The sequence below is a fragment of the Chelonia mydas genome, chromosome 7 (assembly GCF_015237465.2).
Source record: "Chelonia mydas isolate rCheMyd1 chromosome 7, rCheMyd1.pri.v2, whole genome shotgun sequence".
In the NCBI taxonomy this organism is placed as follows: Eukaryota; Metazoa; Chordata; order Testudines; family Cheloniidae; genus Chelonia; species Chelonia mydas.
This window is the reverse complement of record NC_057853.1, coordinates 41004521-41011249: the sequence shown is the minus strand read 5'-3', so window position 1 is coordinate 41011249 and position 6729 is coordinate 41004521.

Sequence of the window (6729 nt, the reverse complement as noted above, 5' to 3'; positions counted from 1 at the left end):
ATGCACAAGTGGTTTCCATTTAGAGAATCAGTAAATTAGTGTGCCATAAAGTATTAGAACAAAATATTTGTTTTCTGGGACTTACGACATAATAACCAGTATACTCTGACTTTCAATCACACTTTTAGAACCTAATCTAAAAGTACTATAGTATTCTACTGTAAGGGTCTATGCTTAACTTTACGGATATAAATAGGCCTATTGACATGCATAAATATTATAGAGATGTGCTGGATATCACACATATCTCCAAGTATGTAGATGTCAACTAGTGGCAGGTATGGTGGGTATGCCAGGGCTCACCAGATGATATATGGACTGGTTCAGTTTGCAAGTAGTGTCTGAAGCTTCATATCAGTTACATATGGATCACTTGTTTGACTTCTTAGCAATTATTGTTATTATTTATTTTACAGAGGGCCATTTCCATGTACCATGGCACATTAGAATAAGAACATTCAAAAACCATCCTGAACAACCCAAACTAAGACCCAGTCCTGAAAACTCTTCCAAGAGTAATCCCAATGAAGTCAATGGAAGGACACACACATGCATAAATGTTTGGAAGATCAGGGCCCTAATGTTCAAAAAAGGACACTGATTTTGTGATCCTCAGTTTATGGGTGCCCAACATGAGACAGCTTGTGCCTGATTATCAGAAGTACTGAGAACCTGTAGCTTCCTTTGACTTCAATATATAAATGTCTAATCACATACACATTTGTATATGGCTGAGTGGCAGCAGGAAGCATTTACAACAGTTCAGAGATCAAAGTAAAGACAAGATCTAAACTGTGAAAGTACTCAAATAAGTAGTTTAGTAAACAATTAAAACAATAGAGAGGAAAAGATCTCTTTATTTGTATAGGAGGAATACAAAACAAGTAAGTTCCTGATTCTACAAACACTTAAACACAAACACAGGATTAACTTTAAGCATGAGACCAAGTTCTTTGTGCAAATAAATTACAAAAAATCCAGTATCTTTATTTACAACTTCTCATACAAAAAGCCATTGAGTATGATGGATAACATGGTTCTTTTTGTTTTAACCCTTTGTGATGACCCTGTAGCAGAGTGTAAATACTCTGTACCTAACAAGGGGAAGAAAAAGTTACCGTGCTTTTCTAGAAAAACCTTTGTTAACACTGCAAAGGGAGTGTGGGAACTGTCAGGCATAGAATGAGAGGCTCACAGCTGGGCCTCATTAGGAAATAAAGCCTTATAAAAGGAAGTGTTTAAGCCCTTTGAATCCTTTGGCTTCAACAAGGTCTTAAGTTCTATTTGCTAAAAGTATTTTTATTTAGAAAACTTATAACTGATTTTTGTAACAGGTAAGAAACTTTGTATTTGCTCTACATTAATAACTTAGTATGTTTGCTTTGTATTCATTTTTCTATATAATCCAGTATAAATTCCTATTTTAAATTTCTCTGTTTTGAGAGGTTTCAGAGTAGCAGCCATGTTATTCTATATCTGGAAAAGGAGGACTTGTGGCACCTTAGAGATTAACAAATTTATTTGAGCGTAAGCTTTTGTGAGCTACAGCTCACTTCATCGAATAAATTTGTTAGTCTCTAAGGTGCCACAAGTCCTCCTTTTCTGTTTTGAGAGAACCTTGAAATTGCCCCTCTCCCACCCCCAATGGCTGCTAAGATTTTTATTAGCCACAGTATGTCACGGCTGTCCAGGTGTGTATAGAAGATCAAAGGGACTTGTTTCTAACAGTGTACAGAAAGATAGGTCTTCAAACAGCACTTTAGCACTACTATGAAATAACAGCATTGTATGTTATGTCTGAGAATCCAAAGGGTATGTTGCAAACTCCACCCTATAAATGATTCTATTTCAGTGCTGTTGGTTGTGTATAATTTATGAAGTGCTATATCTTTTAAAAGTACTTAAAATGTATGCCGTACATAATTTAGACCAGGTGCGGGCAAACTTTTTGGCCCAAGGGCCACATCTGGGTTGGGAAATTGCTTGTAGGGCTGGGGCAGGGGGGCGGGGTGTGGGGGTGCGGTGTGCAGGAAGGGGCTCAGGGCAAGGGGTTGGGGCAAAGGAGGGATGCGGGGTATATGAGGGGGCTCAGGGAACGGGGTTAGGGTGCAGGATGGGGCTTAGGGCAGGGGGCTGAGGTGCAGGAGGGGTGTGGGATGCAGCAGGGGGCTCAGGATGGGGAGTTGGGATGCAGCGTGGGGAAGGGGGCTAAGGGGGTTGGGGTGCATGGGGGTACAGGGTACAGCAGGGGGCTCAGGGCAGGGGGTTGGGGGGCAAGAGTGGTGCAAGGTGCAGGCAGGGGGTTTAGGGCAGGAGTTGTGGGGTGGGGTGCAGGAGGGGTTCATGTTCTGGCCCGGCGCCGCGTGCAGGAAGGGGCTCAGGGCAAGGGGTTGGGGCAAAGGAGGAATGCGGGGTATATGAGGGGGCTCAGGGAAGGGGGTTAGGGTGCAGGAGGGATGCAGGGTATATGAGGGGGCTCAGGGAAGGGGGTTGAGGTGCAGGAGGGGTGTGGGATGCAACAGGGGGCTCAGGACGGGGAGTTGGGGTGCAGCGTGGGGCAGGGGGCTAAGGGGGTTGGGGTGCATGGGGGTACGGGGTGCAGCAGGGGGCTCAGGGCAGGGGGTTGGGGGGCAGGAGTGGTGCGAGGTGCAGGCAGGGGGTTTAGGGCAGGGAGTTGTGGGGTGGGGTACAGGAGGGGTTCATGTTCTGGCCCGGCGCCGCTTACCTACAGCAGCTCCAGGGTGATAGCAGCACGCACCGGGGCGAGGGCAAGCTCCCTGCCAGCCCCAGCCCCGTGCCGAGCTGGGAAGCGGCCGGCACCATATTCCTGCGGCCCCTGGGGGTGGGGGCTGCAGAGGGCTCCATGTGTTTCCCTTGCTTGTGGGTACCCCCCTCCCCCCCCGAAGCTCCCATTGGCCGCAGTACCCCGTTCCTGGCCAATGGGAGCTTTGGGGGAGGTACCCACAAGCAAGAGCAGTGTGCGGAGCTCTCTGCCCCCCCACCCCAAGGGGTTACAGGGACATGGTGTGGCTGCTGTGCAGAGCCCGCAGCGGTGGCAATCCCACGGGCCGGATCCAAAGCCCCGAGTGGCCGGATCCGGCCTCGGGGTCCGTAGTTTGCCCACTCCTGATTTAGACTAAGGTATTCTAATGCACTAATCTATCAAGGATCTAGTTGTAATGTAAACAAATGTATGAAGTATGAATATTGCTTCTAAAGACCACATTCTTTATCTTCATGCTTTAACTGTTTTCTTTAATGGTAAGTTCTCACTCTGTTTCCTTGATGCTTGCTGTTGAAAATTATGAAACCGTTTATGGAAGTCTAGTGTAATGGCTTATATGTTGTACTACATTTTCCCAGTGCTAAGATTCATGCTACAGCTGATCATCTTTAGCAGAGATGTTGTGGTTTCTCTTAGGACAGAGGCTTCTATCAGTCTCCTGGACTGTCAGTAAAAGAATGAGAGATTCTATTAAGCCAACCTACTAATATGCAGATTAATACTGAAAGATTTTTTTTTTCACAATCATCTCATGTGATGTATATTGGAGAGAGCAAAAATTAATGTATCTTTATATTCCAATGTACTACACTTAACAGGTAACATATTATCCCATGTCTCTATTCTGTATATCATGTATAATTCCTTAAGTCTATTAATTATGTAAACTGTGTAGTCATACATGTATATGAAAAAAGCTTAAAGTTTATTCTTAGAATGTTTTGTCTTCAAGATGTAACGAAAATTGCTGTGAAATAAATACACATAGACTAATCTTCCAGATAGGGAAACTGAGACAGAGAAGTGAGTGGTTTATCCATGGCCAAAGAGACTCATTATCTAAACCAAGATGAAAATGCAGGATTTCTGGAGTAATTCTAGCGGACAGACAATTGCTTCACATCTAGATTACTATTACTATTGCAAGATTTAATTCTTTGTTCGTGATTTTTCTTAACCTCAGCAATGTTTGTGACTAATTTAAAATAGTTCATCACATTGACTTGGGATATGAAAAATCCTGTATTAAGTAAGTTTGAAAATGTCAACACCACGCTAGCTTGTTCTGAGATCAGACAGTACAAAAGTGAATTAAAGGAAAATTATTTAGATAATCTAAGCACAAAACATTAGCCTTGTCTCAGTGTTTTACATACAAATAAATTGGTTAGTCTCTAAGGTGCCACAAGTACTCCTTTTCTTTTTGCGAATACAGACTAACACGGCTGTTACTCTGAAACCTGTTTTACATACAGTTCTCAACAATTTCTCTGTTTAGAAGTATATCTTATCAATCTCCTGATATTGGAGAAATGAATAATTTTGAGTCATAAATAGACACTGTCTGGTCAGCATGCCTAAAATTGTCTTAGTATGACATAGATTCTATCAAAGCTTTACCTTGAAAAGTTCTTCATTTAGTAGCCCATAAAGAGGAAACATTGTTCACTCAAAAAAAATAAAAATAAAATAAAAATCTGAGAAACATATGACTGTCAGACAATGCATATGCCCTAGTTTTTTTTATATTTCACAGTAAGTCAAAAATCTCTGTGGTTTGGGGTTTAATTTTGTTTTTCTGAGCAGCAACATCTGTTTTTTGTTCTGTCCCCCCTCCCCTCCCCAAAAAATAATACATGAATCTGTACATCCATATGGGATTACTGTCAAGGAAGGTCAGTTCTTGGGCCTACCATCCTTGACCGAGTCTGCATGGAAATCCTGCTTCTCCCCAGTTGACAGAAACTTATAGCCCTCATTTGGATTGTATTAAGGTCTGCACATCCCAGTGCTGATAGATACACATGAGCCCATCCCTCATGTGATTGTATGTCAAGTATAGCTTTTAGCTACTGTAAGGGTCACATTCTGCTCATTAGCCTATGCAATCCCATTGACCCCAGTGAGGGCTGAAGATATACTATCAAAAAGGGTTACGATAAATGGTATTCTAGATTGATTTAATGTGAATTTTTCTTTTTATGTTAACCCGAGAAGTTTTTCTGGAGTGGCACATAATCTTAAATCTGTATTGGTATAATGATGTGGTGCTTACAGTAATCTTGAAGGAGTCAAAGTGAGACTACTGCATGAATGACTGACACTATCTTTATTTAATCTATGGTATCATGTAACAATGACTGACTTGGGTACTAGAATTTGTCTGAATTTCTTATTCTAACAGTCAGCAGAGTACATCTTAAAGCTAGCATTCACCTGGGAGTATTAGCAAAATAGGTGTATGGCTACACTTCACTACTTGAAATGCATGTTTGTTTGTTTTTTAAACTGACCTAAAATACAGCAGTACAAAACCAACATGAATATTGGAAAACTGGCCATGGTAATCCCATTTCTAACTGTTGTGACTGGAAATCCATTTGTGACAGGTTCAGTCACAGAGACCCCCTTGGGACTGTCACCTGACGTGCTGGAATAACAGTTTTCCCTTCCAGCTTGGGACTCCAGAACCCTGCCTGGTTGAGCCAGATCCGCTAGCCTGCTGCAACACAGACCCAGGTCTGGTCCACGCCCCCAAAACTGAAGACTTTAACCAAAAACTGCTCAACAGGTCACCTATCTCCAGCACCCAGACACCCAGCTCCCAATGGGATTCAACCCCCATATAAGTCCATTTTACTCTGCATAAAGCTTATACAAGAGAAACTCCTAAATTGTTCGACCTCTATATCACTGATAGAAAGAGAGATGCACAGCTGTTTATTCCCCCAAGTATTAATCACTTACTCTGGGTTCATTAATAAATAAAAGTGATTTTATTAAGAATAAAAAGTAAGATTTAAGTGGTTTCAAGTAATAAAATAAATCACCAAGCAAAATAAAGCAAGAACACTTAAGTCTAAGCCTAATACATTAAGAAACTGATTACAGGTAACATCTCTCCCTCAGAGATGTTCCAATAAGCTTCTTTCACAGACTAAACTCCTTCTTAGTCTGGGCCCAATCCTTTCCCATGGTTCAGTCCTTGTTAGCAGATATCTTAGGTGGGTTTTTCTCATGACTGGCAGCCCATGAGTGGCAGACCACTTTGTTCTGTTCCACCCCCTTTTATAGCTTTGGCCCAAAGCGGGAATCTTTTGTCTCTCTGGGTCCCCACCCTGCCTTCTAAATGGAAAAGTACCAGATTTAAGATGGATTCCAGTATCATGTGACATGGTCACATGTCCTGTGAGACCCCAGCCTCCATTCTTCCTGGGCTGGCTCACACATACATAGGAAGGCTTGCAGGCAAATAAACCATTTACAACCAATTGTCCTAGTCAATGGGAGCCATCAAGATTCTAAACCACCATTAATGGCCCACACTTTGCATAGTTACAATAGGACCTCAGAGTTATACTTCATATTTCTAGCTTCAGACACAAGAATGATACATGTATACAAATTGGATGAACACACTCAGTCGATTATAAGCTTTGTAATGATACCTTACAAGAGACCTTTTGAATAAAGCATATTCCAGTTACATTATATTCACATTCAAAGGATATTTTCATAAAGTATATGGAGTACATCACACCATTTTGCACAAAAAAATGGCAGTTTGAATCAGTGAAAGTCTTTGCTGCACAGATGGAGAGTTAAACCTAAAATAAAGGTTAGAGAAACTACTTTTTTATGAGGATAAAATTCCAACATCTTGATTTTGAGAAATTTCTTGTATCTAGGAGGAGAAATGTCAAACTCTGCTTCTTCAGGTAAAG